The sequence below is a fragment of the Zalophus californianus genome, chromosome 1 (assembly GCF_009762305.2).
Source record: "Zalophus californianus isolate mZalCal1 chromosome 1, mZalCal1.pri.v2, whole genome shotgun sequence".
NCBI lineage: Eukaryota > Metazoa > Chordata > Mammalia > Carnivora > Otariidae > Zalophus > Zalophus californianus.
Genome location: NC_045595.1, coordinates 58,529,509 through 58,539,942, shown reverse-complemented (window position 1 = coordinate 58,539,942; position 10,434 = coordinate 58,529,509). Strand labels below are relative to the sequence as shown.

General features: G+C 40.0%; 1 pseudogene across 1 annotated transcript; it reads right to left on the bottom strand.

Annotated features, from left to right (window-relative positions):
- Positions 1-1,540: 1,540 nt before the first annotated feature.
- On the bottom strand, positions 1,541-2,441 carry LOC113918436 (annotated as a pseudogene). Its single transcript, XR_003518558.1, has one exon. The product of XR_003518558.1 is annotated as a 40S ribosomal protein S4, X isoform-like (transcript).
- Between the last annotated feature and the right edge of the window lie 7,993 nt (positions 2,442-10,434).

The following is a 10,434-nucleotide window of genomic DNA, read 5'->3' as shown; positions in this document are numbered from 1 at the left end:
ATAGGGAAGGAGAGCATATACTTACATCCAGAGTGTCAAGGCCAGGTCCTCTTAGATGAAGACGATGTAAACTCCTCCTTTCCCAAGACTGGTTACCATCAGCCATCACAGTGGCCCTCTATGGGAATAAGGACACTGGGAATTGCTGGATTTGGTAATGTGCTCGTGTGCACATGGCTAGCCCAGGGCCAGATTTGTGTTTAAGTCTGCAGGACCTTCAATGCCACACCCACTCATTCCGTCACAGTGTTGGCAATTAAGGAGGTAGGTGGGAGGGTAGAATGGCAGCCCACATGTTGGGAGAGGGACAGGTAACAAGCTCTCCCTTCCTGGCAGCCTGGCTCTGAGTAAGGGGTCAGTGAGGGACCATTAGTTGATTCCCAGTCCCTCTGTTGGCTGATGCCATTCCTGCTATTCCACACTTGAGATTTGGCCTGCACAGCAGGAGCCACCTGCCCTTCCCTACCTCCTCCTTCCCCAAATTATTCCCTGCATCCCACAGGCCTCAGTTTGGGCATCTGAAAAAAAGATAACCTCACTCAGTGTTCCTGGGAGGACTGGAGGTAGTCAATCTTTATAGATGCCAGGCAAGATACTAAGCCCTTCACATGCATCTTCTTGTTTCATTTGTGCCTTCTGTAGGTCTTTTCTAAAGGGTGGTGGAGCTACCACTTGTGGCATGTGAGATGATATTACACAGGCACGAGTCAGGGGTTGAATAACAGACCAGAACGGTAAGGTCTTAGAGAGTATGTCAGAGGCAGGATGCCCTAAAGAGGGGATGAGGCAGTAAGTGGGGCTGGAGAAGCCAGTGGAGGTCAGCTCATGCAGGTTCCTTTACAGGCCCTTCAGGAAGGACAATTGAAAACCATCAAAGACTTTTATTAAGAAACAGAGCAATTTGATATTTTATATATTTTAGAAAGTGCACTCACTTAAGAGCTGGAGAAGATTAGAAGAGGGCACAGCTATGGGAAGGAAGACAAGTTAGGGGACAGTAGCTGTAACTGGGAGGCAGATGATGGTAACCTGAATTGGGGAACATTTGGTGAATGAGCAGTAGGAAAGGAGAGAAGTGGACAAATCTAAGATTCTTTTGGGAAGTGGAATGTATTGGAGGTTGGTGACTAGAGAAGAGGAAGAGGGGAATTATGTCAAGGTTCCTGGGTGGACAGGGGAGACATTGATGGACACAGAGAATGCTACATGCAAAGGAGCTTTGTGGCAACAATGATGTGTTCATCTTTGAAGGAGTTTCTGTGTGATGTTCTGGGGAGATCTTGCATGGTCATTTGGATACATGGCTCTGAGTCAGGGGGAGGGTTGGGATGAAAGTAAGTCGAGGAATTGTCATCCTCACTGAAGTTATGTCCATGAATAAGATCACCCAGGGAAAATGGTGAAGAGGATTCTATTTATGCATTCTCCTTAAAATCAGACAAAAGACAAGAATGCTCAAAACCACCACTCTGATTCCATAATATTAACGATCTTAGACCATGAAATAAGATAAGAAAAAGTAATCGAAGCATATGAATTCTTTTTTCGTGCTGTATGACCTTTAATTAAGTATATATAATGTCTTCCAATCACATCACCTAGGGACCATTTTACCCACTGCTCTGTTTGGCAGCCAGTCTCTTGTCTCTCTCTTCAGCGATGGTGAGGCGGATACCCTTTCCACGGGAAAGAGAAATCCACGGTTTGTTGCCTTTGCTAATAACAAAAATGTTGGAGAGTCGGGTGGCAAAGCTGTTGCCATTGGCATCTTTCACGTGAACCACATCAAACGAACCAGGATGTCTCTCTCTGTTGGTGATCACACCAATTCTTCCCAGGTTGGCACCCCCAGTCACCATACACAGATTACCAGTATCAAACTTGATGAAATCAGTAATCTTTCCAGTCTCCAAATCAATCTGAATGGTATCATTCACCTTGATGAGGGGATCAGGGTAGCGGATGGTGAGTGCATCATGAGTCACCAGATGAGGGATTCCTTTTGTCCCCACAAAGATCTTTCGCACTTTGCACTACTTATACTTGGCCTCCTCAGGTGTTATCCGATGAACAGCAAAGCGACCCTTGGTGTCATAGATCAGACGGAAATTCTCCCCAGTCTTGTCAATGCTGATGACATCCATAAAACCAGCAGGGTAGGTTATATCAGTTCGGACCTTGCCATCAATCTTAATAAAACGCTGCATACAGATCTTCTTTACTTCATCTCCTGTTAGGGCATACTTAAGTCTGTTCCTTAGGAAAATGATGAGAGGGAGACATTCTCTCAACTTGTGGGGACCAGTAGATGGGCGAGGAGCAAACACACCAGTCAGTTTATCCAGCATCCAATGCTTTGGAGCTGCTACACGCTTCAGATGCTTCTTGGGACCACGAGCCATGGCTGCGCTGGGAACGAAAAGAGACCCGCCTCCTTCCGGTACCCCGAAGCATATGAATTTGAAAGGAAAAAAAGAAATGAGTCTTTTGGGGTGGGCAGATGATATGATTTTTTATTCAGAAATTCAAAATGAATCTGGAGAAAAATTACCAGCAATAATAAGAGTTTTAGCCATGTAGCTGAATGTAAAATCTATGTACAAATTACATATAGTAATTGTCAAGTGTCAATTGCATTTTTATACATCATCAGGAAACTTTAAAATGTTACTACCATTTATGTAGTGACAGAAACTACAAACATAACTGGAAATCAATCTAACAAAAGTTGTAATGACCTCTATGCAGAAATTTGTAAAATTTTCCTGAAGGATATGAAAGAAAACCTGAATAAATGAAGAGATATCCTATGTTTGTGAATTAGAAGATTTAATATTAAAATGTAATCTCCCCCAATTTAATAATTTAATACAACTCCAATCAAAACTTAACAGGATCCTTTGTGGAACTTGACAATCTGCTTCTAAAATTATAATGGAAGAACAAATGGCTAAGAACATCTAAGACAGTTCTAAAGAAGGAAGGTAGGTTTGCTCTGCCAGATATCAAGATTTATTACAGAACTTTAGGCAGGGATACTATGTAGTATTAGTGCAGCGTAAGTACATTGACCATTGGAAAAAACAAAGCATCCTCAAACAGATCCATGCACATAGGGAATTTCTATGTGTGACACAGGTCACATAGCAAACCAGCAAAGAAAGGAGTGACTTTTCAATAAATGTACTTGGAATAATTGGGTATCCATATGGAAGAAATTATACACTAAAATCCACTCCAGTCAGATTAAGAACTTGGGTCAAAGCAAATGTCTAAAGCAAAATTTTTAAAGTTTTAGAAGAAAATAAAGGTAAGAATGTCTGATTTCAAGGTAGGAAAGGATTTCTTAAAGTACAAAAAGTGTTCACATAAAAAAAATACTGGTATATTTGAATACACTGTGATTAAGAACTTCTGAAAATCAAGACAATTCAAATCAATTAAAAATAAGTCAGGGGTGCCTGGGTGGCTCAGTCATTAAGTGTCTGCCTACGGCTCAGGTCATGATCCCAGGGTCCTGGGATCGAGCCCCACATTGGGCTCTCTGCTCAGCGGGAAGCCTGCTTCTCCCTCTCCCACTCCCCCTGCTTGTATTCCCTCTCTCGCTGTCTATCTCTCTCAGTCAAAATAAATAAATAAAATCTTAAAAAAAAAGTCAAAGTATGAGAATATATTTGCAAAACATATTACTGACAAAGAATTGGTATCAAGATGAAATAGAGAGCACCTCAAGTCAGTAGGAAAAACAAGAAGGAAAACACCCAATAGAAAAGACATTTAAAAACAAAAAACAGCTTCTTCACAGAACAGAAAACACATGCTAAGGTCCTGAGTAACACTAGTAATTTAGACATGCAATACAAACTACAGCAAGATTGTTTCATTGACCAAAAATAAGAAATCTGATGATCCTGAGTATTGGAATTAGAATGTATTACCTTACACATAGCTAAGGGAGTGGAATTTAGGGCAATAACTTTGGCATAATGTTATAAATTTGAGCATTTGCATGCCCTATGACCCAGCATTTCTACTCTTTGATGCACACCCAAGACAAAAACTTGCACATATCTACCAGAAGATATGTACCAAAATGTTCATGGCAACACTCTTCATAATGGGAAAGAAAGTAGAAACAATTCAAAAGCCACCTACAGGACAATGGATAAATAAATTGAGGTATAGTCACATACTGGATATGATATAGCAATAGAAATTAATGACCTACAGCTATGCCTGTGAGTGAGTATAGAAACCATGTTGGAAGTGGATCAGTCAGTAGTCATAAACACACAACTAATGCCACATGGGTCAGAGATGAACTGTCCAGCACAATCTTTCCTGCATTCCTGACATACAAAATTGTGAGTGAAATAAAATAGTGGTTCTGAGATATTAAGTTTCAGGGCAGTTTGTTACACAGCACTAGGTAAACAAAATCTTACATTATTTCTACCTGTACAAAAACATCCAATTACTTTTTTCTTCAGACTTTTGCATGCCATTCCTTCCAATAAAGTGATTTGGTGCCCTGCACCCCACAAAATAAAGCCAGAGCCCTGAAAAGCTTTTTTTTTCCATGCAGAACGTGCCATCTTTAATACCCATCACCAGGCTAACCCATCCCCCTACGCTCCTCCCCTCTAGAACCCTCAGTTTGTTTTTCAGAGTCCATCGTCTCTCATGGTTCATCTCCCCCTCCGATTCCCCCCTTCTTCCCCTCCTATCTTCTTTTTTTTTTCTTAACATATATTGCATTACTTGTTTCAGAGGTACAGATCTGTGCTTCAACATTCTTGCACAATTCACAGCACTCACCATAGCACATACCCTCCCCAATGTCTATCACCTAGCCACCCCATCCCTCCCACCCCCCAACACTCCAGCAACACTCAGTTTGTTTCCTGAGATTAAGAATTCCTCATATCAGTGAGGTCATATGATACATGTCTTTCTCTGATTGACTTATTTCACTCAGCATAACACCCTCCAGTTCCATCCACGTCGTTGCAAATGGCAAGATCTCATTCTTTTTGATGGCTCCATAACATTCCATTGTATACATATAACACATCTTCTTTATCCAGTCATCTGTCGATGGACATCTTACCAGAGCCCTGAAAAACTTGAAGCATATCATTTATGCCATAAACAACAATCATAAAGATTAAATATTAGACACAAAGAAGCACTAAGAACCACCCTGCCCCATTTAAAAATAATAGTAGAAGATATTAGGTAATATCTTTTGGGTGTTCATTATGTCCTAGGCATAATTTCAAGTCCCTAAAATTTATTAATTCATTTGATAGTCCCATGAGGCTGGTGCTTTTCTATGTCCATGTAATTGCTGGGAAAGCTGAGACCCAAAGAGGAACTTGCCTGTAGTTACACAGCTTTTAAGTGTTGGTGCCAGGATTGGAACCTGAGTAGTCTGGCTCCAGAGGCTTTTCTTCTGTACTGCCTAAGCAGACCCATGCATGAAACAAAAGACAGGGAAGAAAAGATGATGCCCATGTGCAAGGGCTAAGAGGGAAGTGAAAGCAGAGTGGAGGGCATGTAGGCTCATGCACCAGTAGCTCTGACCAGTTAGGGACCCCACAGATTAGAGGCTTAAGTATTGCTGCACACACAGGAAAAAAAGATGAGGTATTTGGTCCATAGAAGGTAAAGAATGGAAGCTGAGAAGGCTCCAAAACGCCAGGACTCCTACAACTCCGGTGGGGGGAAAAATGAATAAACTTCATACCTGTGCCCTAAAAAAGGAAGCCTGACTCTACTATGATTGTGTGAGGGATATAATACTAAATGAAAAAAGAAAGCCCGGGGATTTCCCTTCCTGAGGGCCTGGAATCTGGCTTTTAACTCTGGCTCTTGGTGTGGTGACCAAAGGCTGAGAAATTAACACAGAATCTCTTCCTGTAGTGAGACACCCACCTACCCCCCAATACCCGGCATAAACCACAATAAAGACACCAGGAAAGGTCACTTTAACAATCCAGGTACCATAAAATTCCCACAGCAAATATAAATTTTGCTTGGGATTAGCTAACTATGTTCATACACACTCAGGTACATGGACACCCAAAAAGAAATGATTCCATTACAAGTGAAGTTACACTGGCAAAACTAAACAAAACAAAGCAAAAAAGCCAGGAAGACTTGTTCCTTGAAAAAATGCTAGTTAACTGAAAAAATCAGAAATTATAAAACACCAATATTCAAAATGATTAAAGAAATAAACTAAGCCTTATAAAAGTCAGGGCAAATAATCCTCCTCACAGTCCATTTAGAAAAGAACAAAATGGATTACTAGAAATCAATTAAATCAAAAATCAAAGAGTAGACTGAATAAGCAGAAACATAGTGAGACAAAAAACAGATCTGAGGAAATCAATCAGGAGACAATATAGTATGGTGCAGTTACAAGACACGTAGATGAGAATGACATGACCCTATATACCTACAAGGGGTTTTAGAAGGAAGGAAAAGGAAAAAAAAAGTGGTAAGAGCTTGCAATTTTCCACTTTTTTAATTTAATGTATTCTCAGATGGAAGACTCTTAATGAATGAAGAGAAAGATTTGTAAAATGTCTCTAAATGGACATCTCTGAGGGAAACTTCAGAAACTAAAGACTAAAAGGAATTTGTGAAGGAATCAGAGAAGGACAAAAGTTTACCTCCAAAGAACAACACTTGAACTATAGGAAGCTTCTGAACAGCAAGAATGGCCTAAAACAAAGAAAATATCTTCAAAGCGCTGAGAGAAAATTGGTGTCAAACTAAGGTTTTATACCCAGCTAAACTGTTATTCAAGAGTGATCACAAAATAAAGACATTTCGGACAGGCTGAGAGAACTGCTCTAGAACATCAGTGAAAATCTCTAAAGAGCGTACTTGAGGCAGAAGGAAACTGAACTCTGGGAAAAGGAGGAAAGCATGAAAAGACAGATTGGTGAAATGTGGAAAGATAATGAAACAAGTATTGACAGTAAACATTAATTGTGTTGATGATTATTTTGGTGATGGCACAGTGGAACTGAAAGTAGACAATAATATCAGGTAAAATGGAAATTGTAGCACAGTAAACGTATTTGAAGGTCCTTATAGGATTCAAGGGAAGGGTAGAGACTAACTAAATTTTGACTTTGTTAATTTAAGTGTGTGTTAAAAATTTGAGTAGCCATTACAAGAATAGTATTGCATTGAGCAATGTCCACAATAGCCAAACTGTGGAAAGAGCCAAGATGTCCATCGACAGATGAATGGATAAAGAAGATGTGGTATATACACACAATGGAATATTATGCAGCCATCAAAAGGAATGAAACCTTGCCATTTGCAACGACATGGATGGAACTGGAGGGTGTTATGCTGAGTGAAATAAGTCAATCAGAGAAAGACATGTATCATATGACCTCACTGATATGAGGAATTCTTAATCTCAGGAAACAAACTGAGTATTGCTGGAGTGGTGGGGGGTGGGAGGGATGGGGTGGCTGGGTGATAGACATTGGGGAGGGTATGTGCTATGGTGAGCGCTGTGAATTGTGCAAGACTGTTGAATCACAGATCTGTACTTCTGAAACAAATAATGCAACATATGTTAAGAAAAAAGGAAAAGAAGATAGCAGGAGGGGAAGAATGAAGCGGAGTAAGTCAGAGGGGGAGATGAACCATGAGAAACGATGGACTCTGAAAAACAAACTGAGGGTTCTAGAGGGGAGGAGGGTAGGGGGATGGGTTAGCCTGGTGATGGATATTAAAGAGGGCACATTCTGCGTGGAGCACTGGGTGTTATGCACAACAATGAATCATGGAACACTACATCAAAAACTAATGATGTAATATATGGTGATTAACATAACAATAAAAATTTTAAAAAAAGAATAGTATTGCATTGAACCATATGAAATTGCTGATGTTTGACCAACCTTGACTAACATGATAACAATTTCATGTGGTTCCACCTAATAGACTGTGTAACTTCTAAATGAGAAAAGATAGAATAGAGAAACCTCAATCATACCAACGGAAGGCAGGAAAGGTAGTGGGGACAGAAGCAAGGGAAAGTGAAGTGTTAGAAGAGTGAGCTCAGTGGTGAAGGTAGGTATTTGCACATAGATATGCATGTGTGTGTATGTATATAATCTTATAAATCTTACACAAATTAATACATCCCTGTGTGCACATATATGTGTGTGATGTTTGTATGTGCATGTATAAATGGTAATAAACATCCCAAGGTTTGTGGTTGGCCATACACATAGACATCAGTTTAAAAACTATCAGACCTCAGCTATAAAATAACACATTTTTGTTTAAAATTATTAAAGTTATACTTTTCTGCAGCATTTAGACATTCACCACATTTAAGTAAATTCCCCAAAAGAAGATGACAGAAATCAATTTAAGACTAAACCATCAAATTAAAAGACAAATTCTCAGATTAGATAAACTGTTTTTTCTTAATCTGCTAGTTATAAAAACCACATCCACAACAAAATTGACCCAAACTTTGGAAGCAAAAGGATGGAAAAAGTGGTAAACTAAGCAGATATTACATTTTGAATGTTGCTGTATTAACACAAGTCAAAATAGACTAAGCAAAAAAGTATTATTAAGGATAAAGGTAGGAAGCACATAATAATAAAAGAAAAAAAATTCACCAGGAATTAGCCAGAAAGATATAAAAAACCTGAACTTTTATGCCTCAATAACTAGCTTCTAAATTGCTAAAAAGAAAATTGACCAAAAGTGTAAAGGAAAAATGAACAAATCCCTAGTCATAGTGGGAAAATATAGTGTGCACCTCTCAGTAATGATAGATTAAAAAAATAAATTAAGAAATAAGAAATGAGTTAAGGATATAGAACATATAAATAATGCAAATAAAACCTTGATACAATGTATATACACATATAAGGTATGGCCTCATCTAAATAACAGTACCTTCTGAGAAAAGTAAAATTATTATTGCCATTTAGAGATGGTGGTATTTTGGGTAAGGAACGAGAGTGAGAATTCAAGAAGGAACAGGAAAGGAAATAATCATTTGAAGAGATGACACATCATTAGTAACTAGGGAAATGCAAAATAAATAATCTAATGGAAAAAGACTGATAACACCAAGTGTTGTGAAGGCCACGGGGAATGTGTTACTTGCTGCTGGTGGGGTGGTCAATGGGCACACCCATCTAGAAGGATAGCCTGGATGTACTTAGAAAAGCTGTAGATGCACTTTTATCACTACCAGAAATTTCACTTTTGGGGCATCCACACTACAGAAATTCTTTCCTGCTGTGCATTTTTTTTTTTTTGTTAACTTTCAAAATATACTCTTGAGATCCATAGCTGAGAATAATATTGAGTCCTAAAATACTAATTTTTGATTATCAAAATCCAGAACCCCAAAGCATTCTGGGGAGAAAGTTTTGCTACAAAGAAGAGGCATCAAAGCATCTTTGAGCATTCTGGACTACTGTCCCCACCCTGCCAGGCAAGGTGAGATCCTGTGAGCTGGAGGAGGAGGGGGAGAGGTGGTGAGGGCAGCAGGAGGATTGCGTTTGGGTGAGACTTGCCCCCCAGTGGCCAGCAGTGGGTGGAGGTGGGAGGGAAAGGACATATCCGAGAAAAACAGGAACGGTGAGTCATGAGCTAACATTCCTGCCATCTCTGAGTAGAGAGTGGAGGGAAAATGGGCTCAGTGACATTTTGGCAAGGGGATGGAAGTTGAATGTGAGTGGGGTTCCCCACCTGCCTGAGGGCAGAGGGGCGTCCATGTTTCTTCTGTGCAGACTTGAACCATCTGGACGAAGATCAGGTGGCTCAGTGACATGAATAGGCAGGAGAGAGATCCCAGAACTGGAGGTCCAGACGGCCAGGGTGTCCCAGTGTCCCTTACAGCACTGATACCATTTTGACAAGTGAACTTCCAGGTCCTGAAAGATGTCCTTGTTATCAGATGACTTTCAGGTGCAGAACAGGCTTTTTGATTCCTTGTTTAACATGAAGGTGCAAAGACGTATATACCCTGGTGATAGCAGCAAGTAGATTTTAATATAATATATATTAAATATGTATTTAATATATAGAGACAAGTGGTCTTCAAGTTTTAGGATAAACATCTCATTAATAAAAGCATAGCAACTGGGGGTGTTCTTGAAATGACCAAGAAAACAATTTCCACATTGTGCAAAGGGGCCACCTACTGCAACCGATGAAACTCTTGGGGCAGGGGGAGAAGGTGGTGAGCAGAACCCATTGCAGGAACTGAGGAGCAGCTTGGGGGCTGGGACACAGGGACGGGTGGGCTGTGGGCTGAGGCTGGACACAGGCAGACACAAGATAGCCTCAGCAAGTAAGAAGAGGAATGTTGGAATGGGAAAAATATCTGTAGGAAACACGAAAAATATCACTATTTCTAACATATAA